This window comes from Urocitellus parryii, chromosome 2 (genome assembly GCF_045843805.1).
Source record: "Urocitellus parryii isolate mUroPar1 chromosome 2, mUroPar1.hap1, whole genome shotgun sequence".
Lineage (NCBI taxonomy): Eukaryota > Metazoa > Chordata > Mammalia > Rodentia > Sciuridae > Urocitellus > Urocitellus parryii.
Window position 1 is genome coordinate 184,122,898 of NC_135532.1, and position 14,616 is coordinate 184,137,513.

The following is a 14,616-nucleotide window of genomic DNA, read 5'->3' on the forward strand; positions in this document are numbered from 1 at the left end:
ACATGTCAAATGATGTCTAAATAATTTGAACAAATTCTTGAGACTGAGTAATGCATTGAACAAGTTATTTTAACCTGGAAGAGCATGAATTGAGGACCTACTACATATTTAGCCAGGGGGTAGGATACTCAGAGTAGGATACAGAATTCAGCCCTCTGTCCCTGCTAGGGAATGAGCCAGGCAATGAGGGATCTTCTCTTAGTATTTGCAAATTTACCTAAACAAACAGTGAAAAAGCTGCTGCTTCCCACCCTTACCATTCCATCATAGCTTAATGTGATTGCCATAATTTGAGTTAGTCAAAAACATTTCTTAAGTGCCTTAGTATGTTAAATGTGGAATGAAGATGCTACTTACAGAGAAAAAGACTGGTGGTTAGAACCTGACCTCCCCTCTCTACCTGTTTGCACCCCTGGGATGCACTAGGTTTACCTTCCACATTACATCTTTTCTTTGTTGACTCTCAAGTATTCAGCTATAATGTAAAGCATTGGGCTAATTGTTATAAAAACACAAAGGGAGATAAACCACAGAGATTGCCTTCAACCCAGAAGTTAAATTAGCCTACAGTCCTGATCACTCCTGTGATGGCTAGAGATAAGTTCCAGGCAGTAAGCTGCACTGGAATTGTAAAAATTGTTGTAGACAGTGGAAAACTGGCAGCTGGCTAGACCCCTTGGAAACCCCGCTAAAAGATCTTGTCCTGAGTAAAGATCTTTTTGAATTGTTCCTCCTGCAGGTCTGTGTTACCTCCCTGGTCATCATCTGACTGCACAGTTGTGTTTGTGTGCATGGAGTTGTGTCTGAGAGTCTGTTCACTTGTCTAGGAAGGAAAGAATGAATTGCTCATGGCACATTCCAGCTAATGCCTTGCACAAGCCATTGATGGGAGGTGTTTACAGGGTCGAATTGAATTGTGTCTGACCTTATACTAGTTTAACTTCAGTAATTAAAATTCTCAGGGAATGGGTGCCTTCTGATAAACAAAGTTACCTGTTTTAATTGATGGTTCAGCTTGGTTCCATGCTGTCGAAAACCTTCCTGAAATCTTAGCACTCAGAGTGGTTTAATTATTTTAAAAATAAATTAATTTAGAATAACTGCTGATGTTGCTTAACTGGAGAAGATGTTAGAGCAGTGATTCTCCATGAGGTCTTTGGACCAGCAACAGCAACATACACCTGGGAACTTGTTAGAAGTCTCACAACCCTTAGACCTACTGAATCAGAAATACCCAAATGGGGCTAGCAATCTATATTTTAACAAGGCCTTTAGCTGATTCTGATGCACACTTGTTTCTGAAAACTGTCAGTATGGGACAATTGTTCTCAACCTTATTTGCAAATCACAGTTACTTGGAATGTGAAAAACGGAATGATGAGCCCTCTTCCACAAATTCTGATTCCATTGGTCTGAGGCAGGGCTTACCATAGCTAAGTGTCCCCATATGATGGTGATGTGTTGCCAGAGCTGAGAACCACTGATATAGGGGTAGAACAGAGAACTTTATCCTCTGTAACTTCTTCCTCTGAAAAATTGAATAAAGAAAAACTTACTTATATTTCACTTAATCAGGGCTTTAGTGAACAGGCAGTCCCTGCTTTCATGATGCTGGATTAATTAAAACTTCCCCATTTGAAAGCAGGTGTTGTAAAGCCAGTGGTATTTTCCCACAGGAACAATGTCATATTCATGTGTTTACTTCCTGATCCAGGCATTGGCATCAAATAAATCATAGATGGGGCTGGGGGTGTGGCTCAGCAGTAGAGCGCTCGCCTAGCACGAGCGAGGCCCTGGGTTTGATCCTCAGCACCATATAAAAATAAGTAAAATAAAGGTATTGTGTCCAACTACAACTAAAAAAATAAATATTAAAAAATAAATCATAGATGGGGTGAATAATATATCAAAGATTCGTGACACAGTAATTATAAACTTCTCTGGTCATTTAAAATAAAAGTTATGCTTCAAGTCCAATAAAATTGCCATGAATGTGGCATACACCTTAGGATTACCCCCAAAGGTCTCACTGTTGGAAAATGCACATGGTCCTAGGGACACATTTTTCTCAATCTATTATGAAATAATATCCATTAAAACTATTTGTTTGTACTCTGAGAATTTAGACAGGAAAGATTTGGAGAGCCCAATTCTGTAAAAATGTCCCAGGAAGTCTTGGGTGAATGCCTTTTCCCTCCGTAGACTTACCAGGGGTAAGGCTCGGAGCTGGTAAAATCACTAGGACTCAGTCAATATCTTCTGTTGTTGGAGGTGGAGAGAACAAGGGTGTTTGAATTTCTGAATAAACCTTTTTAAATGGAGGGACTACTCCCCGATTTCTCTTCCTGGCTTTGGTCCTTCCAAAGGTCTGCTATCAGCTGAAATAAAAAATGAGAGTTGAAAACATCAGCACTCTTGTTAAAATTTTAGGCTGCTTTTAAGAGAGAAACTTTAGATGTTCTCTTTGGGGTAGCAAGTTGGCACAGGCTTGTGAAAGTGCATGCAAGTATTGTGGCAAAAAGAGCACTGAACTTGCGCCAGAAGACCCGGTCCAGCCAACCTGGCTATGTTGAAATTCACACACAGGGAGGTCAAAAAGCATGTTCAGGGGTTGGGGTTGGGGTTGTGGTCCAGCGGTAGAGTGCTTGCCTAGCACAGGTGAGGCCCTGGGTTCCGTCCTCAGCACCACATAAAAATAAGTTAATTAATTAAAGATATTGTGTCCAACTACAACTCATGTGGCCCTGGAGAGGACACTTCTCTGAGTTTCTACCTTCCATAAAATTACCGTTAGTGGGAATATTGATCCATGAGGCAAACATGGGGAATTCTATCTGCCCTTGTTCTGGGAATAGAAAGCAGATACCTAAACAGAGTTCTAGGGGAGCTGAGGGAAAGGGTAGAGGAATGTTTCTCACTCTGCAAATCCTTCCTGGGAAGAGAGTAATGTATGCAGTCTTGTTTGTTAGAAAAAGAAAGTAGATGGCATTTGCAGTGTATTGTTGGTATCTTACCTGGAACCCAATCAGGGTTCTTGATGGCAAGAGTATGTTGCTCAGTAACCAGAGTACTATTTGGACCAAACTACTGTAGCATACTATTCTTGGCAGGTATGCCCTGTTGATACAGAGCCTGGTATGCATTGATAGTTTTATACCAACTGCTACAAAGTAACCATAAATTCACAGTGACTCAGATTAAGATGTGACTCAGATTATGCAGGTACTGTGCTTGGGAAATTCTAAGGCAATTATCAAATAAGTGTACTACTAAGAAAAATTATTACTTGTTTTATTAAATAAGTCTCAATGGTGTTTTTCCAGCTCAGGAACTCTTCTCATTGTCTCTGGAATTCTTTTTCAAGAATTCACTAAATTCTTTTTTTTTTTTTATCTTTTCTCCCATTTCTTTTGATTCTTTTTTTTCTTCTTTTTTTTTTTTACTTATTTCTTACATACATGACAATAGTGGAGTGCATTACATTCATAATTATCCATTCACAGCACAATTTTTTGTAACTATATAAAGTATGTTCACACCAAATTATGCCATTATATATGAGCTCTCTTATTTTTTTTGCATACAATTCTTAATACACCTTTATACCACCATTTATCATATCTCTGTTTGTATATAAGGTAGTTGACACTAAATTCACATCTTCATACATGTATTTTGTATGATGGTGACCCTCTCCTTCCACCATCCTAGCTAATCCCCTTCTCTCTCCCTTTCCCTCCCGCTAAATTCTTTAACTAGAAACAGTTCTTTAAACTCTGGTAATTCAAACCTAATTAAAGAGGTGAAAAGTGGTTAAAGAACATAGTAATCCTCTAAATAAGTTATCTGTAGAATCATAGAATCCCAAGAGTCCATAGACCTTTGAAATGATCTAGACTACTCTCCCCTGCATGTTGAAATTCACACACAGGGAGGTCAAAAAACATGTTCAGGTGTTGGGGTTGTGGTCCAGCAGTAGAGCGCTCGACTAGCATAGGTGAGGCCCTGGGTTCCATCCTCAGCACCCCATAAAAATAAATAATTAATGATATTGTATCCAACTACAACTAAAAAATAAATATTTTTTTTTAAAAAAAAGCACGTTCATTTTTGTTGCATTGGACATGGATACAAAGTCGTCTCTTTCATCAATATGCTTTTTCCTCTGCCTCATCCCAAACCTCTAAAAGATTTCTCACATATTGTTTTTAAGTAAAGATAAGTTAAAAAACAAAACAGTATTTTTCATTTTCCAGAAGATTTCACCAACCAAGACAATTTAGTCCCTCTTTGTCTCTTTTGAGACACATTTCAAAATAGCACTGACACATCATCATTTGATCCAGTTCTGGATATATAACCAAACGAATTGATGGCAAGAACTGGAACCAATACTTACACATCCATGTTCACAGCAACATTGTTTACAGAAGCCAACATGTGGAAGTAAATACAAGTGTCCATCAATAGATGAGGTGAGTGGATAAACAAAGTGTCTCTCTGTTTCTCTCTCTCTCTCTCTCTCTCTCTCTCTCTCTCTCTCTCTCACACACACACACACACACATTCAGCATTAAGAAGATAGGAAATTGTGACACATGCTTTATCACAGATGAATCTTAAAGACATTATGCTAAGAGAAATAAAACAGTCACAATAGGACAAGTATGATTCCACTTATACAAGGTGCCTGGAGGAGTCAAATGCATGGAGACAGTAAAATGGTGGCTCCTAGGAGCTGGAGGAGGAGGGCAGTGGGGAGTACCCACTGCATAGAAACAGTTTCTATTTGGGATGATGAAAGAAGTTCTAGGTGGTGGCAATGGTTGTACGACAATGTGAATATACTTAACACCACTGAGTTGTGTAACTAAAAATGTTAAAAGGTTAAAATTTAATTATAATGAAAAATAAGTTGAACAACAACAAAAAAGATGACCTCTGAATAAAGCAGGACTTTGAAAGCCATGCAAAAAAAAAAAAAAAAAAAAAAAAAAAAAAAAGGTACTAGGAAGAGGACTCTGTTCACTGATACTTAAGAGACAGTAAATTCTTATGGAAGGCATGCCATTCTGAACCCTATCTAATTCTGGTACAGTGATTAACCAGCTCTGTGATCCACCCATCTGACCATTAGTTTTCTCTTCAATGAAGAATATATATAGACTGGTTGGTCTCCAGCCTTCCTGCCTGCTAGAATTCTGTCAGTCTGTAACAAGTTCATAGCAAATAAATACTTGTTTAGAAACAACTGTCAGTGGGAGGATAAAAAGCTGGGTGTATCTGTGATATGAGGGCAGCCCAGCTCTCCAGAATTTGTGCCAACCATCCCTTGTCAGGGGCATGTTTGAAAACAGAGTAAGCATCTTTAATCTGGTGTCCATCCTGCCTCTCTAGGAAGGAACAGAACTCTGTGGGACTTTCAGAGGCCAGGACTTCTGTGCCTGCTTTGGCACCAGGCCCAGAAATAGGACTGTTTCTGTCCATGTTTTTCACTGACCAGCTGTATCATGTAAAGAAATCCGTTTCTGTAGCACTACCTCAAGGATGGAGCTGTTCTCATTTTTAGTTACCCATGGAAAAGATTTCCTCTTACCTGGGCTGATGTGTCAATTATATAAAAGTTGTTTCTTTTTGGCTTTGGAACATATAATTTGGTACCAAGTTTATCCTTTCCCTTAGGTTTCATATAGGCTTGTGTTAGCAGAACTTTGCCATTATTGAGCACACACAGACTGATTGACAGCCTGGAGCTTACCTTGAGCACTTTCTGAGTCCCATGTGTAATCAGCAGGTGGATGTGTATATAGGAAGCCTGGCTTTTACTGTGCTATTTGCTTTACGTGGTTCATTGCTGATCTCCTAACGGTCCTGTGGTGGCAGCTGTATTTCTTAGAAGAGAAGACTGAAGTTCAGAGAGATTGCCAGCAAGAAAGGTGGAAAACCTTAGATCAGACCTTTATCAGATTATTTCTCCTGTACTGCACTTCTTAATATAGGAAAGCACATAATTGTACAGTTGAATAATTTAGAACAAAAAGTTTATCTCCAAAAAATCTGTAACAGAATTACTAGGAGGCTCTGCTTAGAGTCCCCCACCCCTCTGCATAATGCTGATATCTGAATAATTCTAAGACTGTTGAGCCATGTTTGATCACCATGACTAAAATGTTGAGTAACTCTTCTGTATCCCTTTGTGCTAGGGCAGTAGAATCTTCTAGCTGAGATAGTAGCTATGGCTGATTAATAGAAGGTTTTGTGGTTTGGGAACTATAGTGGAAGACTAATGCTGCTAGTTCTTTGTAGATCTATTTATGGTGTCTTAGGAATGCTGATGGTGTGACAAGATACTCCTCATTTTGTTTGCACCTGTGTATTTCTAAGTAATCATGGTCTTAGCCTATTTTTAACTTCTACTCTAATTTATTATGGGATAGATCTTAGAGTCTGTCTTACTTTTTTACTCCAGTCATCAGTCATTCAGTAAAGTTTTTAACAAGTCAAGAAGTAAAAAAAAAAAAAAAAAAAGCTATTTTAAATTGCTAATGGAGCATGTATCCCACTTTTGTCTCCTCTACTTTTTCTTAAGACTAATGGGATATCTGATACATACCTGGTGGCCCATGGATGGATGGATAGATGAAACAGCTAGCCAGTTTTAGAGAATCATTATCTTTGAATCATTGTCTATATCCTCGATAATATCTGTGCTAAATACATCTATTTGCTATCACTTTAAAAAAAAAAATCTTAAGGGGCTGGGATTGTGGCTCAGTGGTAGAGTGCTTGCCTGGCATGTGTGAGGCCCTAGGTTTGATCCTCAGCACTGCATATAAATAATTTAAAAAAAAGATCCAAAAAATAATAATAAAATAAATCAAGGTTGGAAAAAAAAATCTTAAGCCATTGGAGGAAAAGGCAAAAATTCCAAAATTATTTAGACTTTTTAAAAAATATATAGCTAATGTGTTTGGAGGGTTCTTAATTTGATGGTATCTGAACCCCATTAAGTAAATGTTCTGCTTTTAAACAGGATTTGCTGTAATTTGATGAGTGATTTGTCTATGATCATACGTTTAAGCAGATGGCAGTAATATCTTTAGTAAGACAGAATTCAGTATGAGAATACATCTGGATTTAATGAGTTTCAGAAATAAAAGATGCAAACCCTTCTTTCTTCAAACACTCAAATGATCCATATCATATTTAGGAATATTACACTTTACATTTCTTCTTCCTGTATTTTCACATGCTAGGTAATTCTTTATTTCCTCCTTCTCTACATCCCTGACTGAGCAAAGTTCCCGTAAGAGAAGAAAAAAGAAATTAGGAATGTGGGACATGTCCCTGGAACTAAAGTATCTCTGTTACAATATATTTTTCTGTAGAAACAATGACATGGAAATAATAGGTTATATGACACTTTAAGCTATTAATGACTAATTAGGATACTTAAGAGCATTTAAAATCATGATTTTCTGAAGTGTTACATGGTATTCCTCTGTTCTTCTTCCCTTTATAATCCTAGTGAACAGATAGGGCCTGGGAAAGATGACCCTCCAGGTGACATCAGCTCATCGAGATGCCTACCTCAGGGCAGGGTCTGTGTATCCTGTATCTGTGTGTTCACAGAGGCTGCCATTCCTAGTACACAGGACATGCCCAGAGATACTTGTTGATGGAAGAGAAACTTGCCTTCTCTGTTTTCATCCTTGGCAGCTTCAGGAGGGACTTCCTTATGTCAAACATAAGGAAGTAGAACAAGTCATTGGATTTATTTCTTGATCCTTTACTTATTTACCAGACATTTATTGATACCTGTAGTGTCCAGCACCAAAACCACATCAGTGGACTGATACATTTCTATTGCCTGCCCTTAGGAGCTCTAGCAGCGTGGTAAAATAATCACCTTTGGGAGGACATTAGCTGGGCCTGGGACGCACAGTTCTAGGAACTGCTGCTATTTTAGAAATTCGTAGACCGGCCTTGAATTAGCTCATATTTCTAATGGCAGAATCTTTTTGTTTCCTTAAATGTCAGTGATAAAAAAGTGACTTTTTAAAAGAAATTATTCAGAAATTTCCTTAACAATAAATGGTGATGTCAGCAGTTTGTCTTTACATAGTCTTTGGTTAGAGAGTAATTCCTATTTTCCTTCTTTTCAAATACAGTTGTTACATAGTAACCCGAAAAATTTTTAGAAAGGTAATCTTTTTCAAGTACTGCTACTTATTAATGTTTTGAGTTTTCTATTAAGGCAAACAACAGGTTTCCTTGTGGCTAGTGACTAATTTAGTTGCCTTTCCCATTTCTATTCATAGCTTAGGTAGAATTGAACATGAATAGCTTTATCTGGTTTCACATGGAAGAAAACAATCATAAGGAGGAAAGGTTAGCAATCAACAAGACAGAGTGATTGGCTAATGTCTGGGTTAGAAGAAAGTGAAATTTTTTCTTAATATTCTTTTTGTGATGGAAGGTTTCTTTCCATAGATAAATATAATTTACATAGGCTGGTTGAAGAGATTATAACTCTTAACAGGTGCCTCCAAGCTCTTGGTTATGCACAGCCTGAAGCCCAGACTGTTTCACACTGGTAGTTGGTCTATAAAATGTGCTTTCAAGATAAAAATTATTGGGGGACTTTGAGGTGATCACTTTTGTGATGAAATAATGTAATGTCAGCTCTGCCTGTTCAGTTGGAGTATACCTGGTAGCAGAGGTTTAACCTAGTTTCTCAAGAGAACTAGAGGAGAGGAAGGGCCAGGAATAAGCCCAGGGTGAGCCAGGAGCCAGTTACCTTTGGCCTACTTTCTCTAGGATGACGCACTTTATCCTTCCAGGTCGGGCAACCTCCTGCCCATGCATTAAGATTCTTGGTTGCCAATAACAGAAACTCATAGTCTAGTTTAAGCAAAAGAGAATTTTTTTTTTCTTATTTGATCAAACTGCAAGATGAGCTGGAATGAAGTGAGTTTTAATGGTGTTTAGAACCAGGAACTTGAAACACAGCTGTATGTGGCCCACTCCTCTCCCTCTCCTCATTTTGTCTAAGAGTTGGCTTCATTTTTTTCTTCGTGCAGATGGGTTTCCTCTATGTAGTATAGGGCATGGCCATGGTCAGTGCCAATATACAGACATCATTGTTGCTACGATCTAAGGAAAAAAACCAGGTTTCACCATTTGATCCAGCTATCCCACTCCCCAGTCTATACCCAAAAGGACTTAAAAAACAGCCTACTACAGTGATGCAGCTACTTCAAGGTTTCTAGCAGCACAATTCACAATAGCTAAACTTGGAAGCAACCTAGATGCCCTTCAATAGATGAATGGATAAAGAAACTGTGGTTTATATACACAATGGAATATTACTCAGCATTAAAAGATAATAAAATTATGGCATTTGCCAGTACATGGATGGAGTTGTAGAATATCATAAGTGAAATAAACCAATCCCAAAAAACCAGGGGCTGAATGTTTTCTCTGATAAGTGAATGCTAATCCATAATGGGGGGCAGGCACCGGATGAATGGAGAAATTTTGGATGGGGCAAAGGGGAGGGAGGGAGAGAGGGGGCAAGGAGGTAGGAAAGATGGTGGAATGAGATGGACATCATTACCCTAGGTACTTGTGTGATTGCATGAATGGTGTGACTCTACTTCATGTACAACCAGAGAAATGAAAAATTCTGCTCCATTTGTGTACAATGAATCGAAGAGCTTTCTACTGTCATGTATAACTGATTAGAACTAATAGAGAGAGAGAGAGAGAGAGAGAGAGAGAGAGAAGAGAAGAGAAGAGAAGGGGAGGGGAGGGGAGGGGAGGGGAGGGGAGGAGAGGAGAGGAGAAAGAGTTCTTTCCTCTAGCTTAAATTTGAAATAGGGAAGAATTCTGATTGGTCTGGCCTAGGTCATTTTCCTGGTGGCCACAGCCACAGGACTGAGATACGAGATACTTCATAGGCTCAGCTTTTGCCCCATGTCAGGGAGGTCATAATGACATTTCCTGGAGATTGTTATAAACAGGTAGATGTAGCTCCCCGGCCCCCCCCCCCGTCTGTTTCTGTAGTACAATATGGTAACTAGTTAAGATTCTTTTCATAATTAATTGAAAATCTTTTAAAGTCTTTTGTTGATGTTGTTGGTTTTGTCTGTTTATGAACTTAACCCAACTAAACTTTGTTTCCTTTTTTTTTTTTTTTGTACTGGGGATTGAATCCACTTGGGCACTTTACCACTGAACACCCCAGCTCTTATTTTTTATTTATTTATTTTTTTGTGGTGAGGGAGATTGAACCCAGGGCTTTGTGCATGCGAGGCAAGCACTGTACCAACTGAGCTATATCCCCTTCCCCCATTTTATTTTTAAATTGTAATGCAAGGTCTTTCTAAATTGATGAGGACCTTGCTAAATTGTGAAAATTGACCTTGAACTTGTAATTCTCCTGCCTCAGTCTCCTGAGTAGCTGGTATTATAGGTGGGCGTTACTGTGTCTGGCTAAATATATTATAGGGGGTCTCTCAAACACTAAGGATTCAGCAGTATAAGAGGGTGAGCATTCCATTCCTCCTCCCCGTTTCTAAACCATGGGCTTGAACTGGGAACTGAAGATGTTGGAATGAGACAGATAATAAGGAAGGTAGGTCCTTGGCTTTATGGAGTTTACAGTTTCCTTTAGGAAATCTTGTCAGGTTAACTAGAATGCTAAATTTCTTTCTTTTTTTTTTTTTAAAAAAAAATCTGATCTGAAATTCTGATTGTCAATGTGTATCTTTGTTTAAGAAGCAAAATAAATTATTAGTAAATGATGTTTGTTTAGCAGTAAAATATTTTTTAATATAGCATCTGTTGGAGAAAATAAAGGAGTTTCTAATGGTGAGAATGCTGGAAAGACAATATCTTCTCATGATTAAGAGCTTGATCTTTAAATTGCTCAGGGTTCCAATCTCCTTACTCCATTTGTTACTTTTATAATTTGGATAAGTTTTCAGAGGTCTTTTACTTCACATTCTTCAGCTATGAAATGAAGACATCTACTTTGTAAGAGTTTTGTTGTTATTGTTGTAAAGTCTTAGTTACGTTTGCATAACATTGGTTAATTGTGGCAAAGTACACATAACATAAAATTTACCATCAAAACCAGTTTTAAGTGCACAGTTCAGTGGTTTAAGTATAGTCATATGGTTGTACAGCTATCACTACCATTCATCTCCAGAGCACTCCATGACTCGCAAAATGGAAATGCTGTACCCATTACATGATAATTCCCCATTCCCCCCTCCCTAACCGCTGGCCACCACCATTCTACAGACAGTTACTTTAAAAAAAAAAAAATATATATATATATATATATATATATATTAAGATCTCTAAAAATGTTAGCTATTATCCCTCCAGATCAGGAGCCAGCAAACTCCAGCCCACAGGCCAAGTTTGGTCAGCAGCCTGTTTTGGTAGGGTCCTCGAACTAAGAAAGGTTTTTACATTTCTAAAGGGTTGTAAAAACAAAACAAAAAAATAAGAATATGCCTCAGAGGCAGTATGTAACCCACAAAACCTAAAATATTTACTGTCTGGGCTTTTAACAGAACAAAATTTTTGACCCTTGTTCTAGATCTAATCTTGTTTTTTTAAAAAATATATGTGTGTGTGTGCATGTGTGTGTATTTGTGTTGGAATCCTTTAAGAATTTGATTTAAAAAAAATACACACACATATGTGTATTTGCACATATGTCTGTCCTTTTCCATATATCTTTTTTTTTTTTTTGGTTTTGGTAGTACTGGGAATTGAACCAAGGCCTTGTGTATGCTAGGCAAGGTTCTACCAATTGAGCTACACCCCAGCCCTTTAAAAAAAATTTTTTTTAAGACAGGGTCTCACCCAGTTGCTCAGACTGACCTCAAAGTTGAGATCTGCCTCAGTCTCCCAAGTAGCTGGGATTATAGACAAATGTGTGCTAGCATGCTTAGGTTCTTCCATGAGTCACACTTGCATGTATGTGTTTATGTGTGTGAGAGGCAGACACACACACTTGGGATTGAATCCAGGGTTGTTTCATTCTACTGAGCTATATCCCCAGTCCTTTTATTTTTTATTTTGAGACAGGGTCTTGCTAAGTTGCTGAGGCTGGCCTTGAACTTGTGATTCTGCCTCAGTCTCCTTAGTGGCTAGGATGACAGGTGTGTACTACTGTACCTGGCCTCCTGCATGTTGTAAGAGGATTATATAAACATCTTTCCTGGACCATGATTTCTCACCTGGGCCATGTTGCCTCAAAAGGAGTGAAAATTGGTTCTTAGGGGGAATGAGATCTTAGTTATTACAAAGTTTATAACCTCCCAATGGGCACCTAAACAGAGATCTCTCTCATATTAAACTTTCTTGGGGGAGGCAGTTGGGAGAAACATGTCTAATTAGGCTTATTATGGGATTGATAATGAATAAACATTTGAGAAACACTGCTCAAGTCTGAATTCCAGAAGGCAAGCTTATTAACCTCTGAATATACTTGTGCCAAACAGATATTTTTGCTACCTTCTAGTTAAATAAATGAAACCTCTGGTCTAGTTCACTGACTCACTCATTCTATAAATTGCTTCCAGGCAAATAATATGGCACTGGAAATTAAAAAAGAATTTTTTATTTGTTTTAATTAGTTATATATGACAGTAGAATGCATTTATGCACTTTCATATATCATACATAGTTGGGATATAATTTCTCATTTTTCTGAGTGTGCATGTTTCAGAATCACATTGGTCATGCAGTTACATATATACATAAAATAATAATGTGTTTCATTCTACTATCCTTCCTATCCTCCCCCCCCCCCATTCACTTCCCTCTACCTAATCTAAAGGAACGCTACTCTTCTCTAGTGTCCCCCACCTTATGGTGAATTAGCATCCACATATTAGAGAAAACATTCAGCCTTTGGTTTTTTGGAATTGGCTTATTTTATGATATGCTCCAACTCCATCCATTTACTGGCAAATGCCATAATTTCATTCTTCTTTAAAGCTGAGTAGTATTCCATTGAAAAAAAAATATATATATAACATTTTCTTTATCCATTCATCTGTTGAGGGACACCTAGGTTGGTTCCATAGTTTAGCTGTTGTGATTTGAGCTGCTGTAAACATTGATGTGGCTGCATCACTGTAGTACGCTGATTTTAAGTCCTTTGCTTATAAACCAAGGAGTGGGATAGCTGGTCAAATGGTGGTTCCATTCCAAGTTTTCTGAGGAATCTCCATACTGCTTTCCATAGTGGTTGTACCAATTTATAGTCCCACCAGCAATGTACGAGTGTATCTTTTCCCCCACATTCTCAGCAACACTTATTGTTGCCTGTATTCTTGGTATTGCCATTCTGACAGGAATGAGATGAAATTTTTTTAAAAAATCTTTTTACCCTTTTAGAAGTTGTCAAATGATTAGTCTCTCTAATATATCAGACAGATTCTTGCTTATTAGACTAAAAATTTTGTTATTTTCTTAAACATTTGTAACTTTATTTATTTTTAAAATTTATTTTAGTTGTCAGTAGACTTTATTGATTTGCCTGCGGTGCTGAGAATCGAACCTAGTGCCTCACACATCCTAGGCCAGTGCTCTACCATTGAGCCCCAGCCCCTGCTCCCTGTAAATTAATTTTTTTGTAATTTTTTATTTGTCCTTTTTAGTTGTACATGACAGTAGAATGTGTTTTGACATATCACACATACATGGAGTATAACTTCCCATTCTTGTGGTTGTATGTGAAGTGGAGTGACACTGGCCGTGTATTCACATGTGAATATAAGAAAGTTATGTCCGATTCATTCTACTCTGTCTTGCGTTTGTTATTGAAACAATAAAATAAGTATTGGTGCTGGGGTGTAAAGACCTCTTAACTCCCCTTACACTCATGAAAAGCAAACACAGGTATATCATCATTTTGTTTGACAAAGTCTGATTTACAATATAGAGTTCTGGTAGCAGGCCACTGAAATATCAGGTCATCCCGATCTTGCCTCCAAGACAAGGACTATGTCTTATGCATCTCTCTATCCCCAGTGCCTGGTGGAGTAGATGGCTAGTGAATGTGCTTCCTGGATCAGCTGTACTGATACTTCTGCATTTGCCTTGTTGTACCCTGGAGTTCTTACTACTAGCAGTTTTTCTTTGCCCCAAATTGTTCTTAGTCACAGACCCATTCCTGTAGATACAGCTCCCCTCTGTACCAGTTGGTCCATCCCTATTATGCTGTTGGTGATGACAGATAACAGAGGATTGATCAAACAGCATTCATGGCCAAAGAAAGTCTTCACAGCATGACCATTGCTGATGTAGTGGTGCCTAGCCCTATGGTCCCTGAAGAGCAGGGCCAAGGATTCAATGCCTCCCACTGGACTAGAGCTGGAGATAATATTTGGGGAGAAATACTATCCATTTTGATTTGTAGGTCTGAGGGAACTGCAGAGATCCAGCAGGTCAGTGTTCCTTAGGTATCTCTACCCAGTTCTCTTTGGAGTAAGAATGCCTCCAGGGATTCAGGAGGTGTCCACCTAGGTGATCTTTGTGAAAACAAAACTTGTCTTGTGGCTGGGGGTGTAGCTCAGTGGTAGAGTA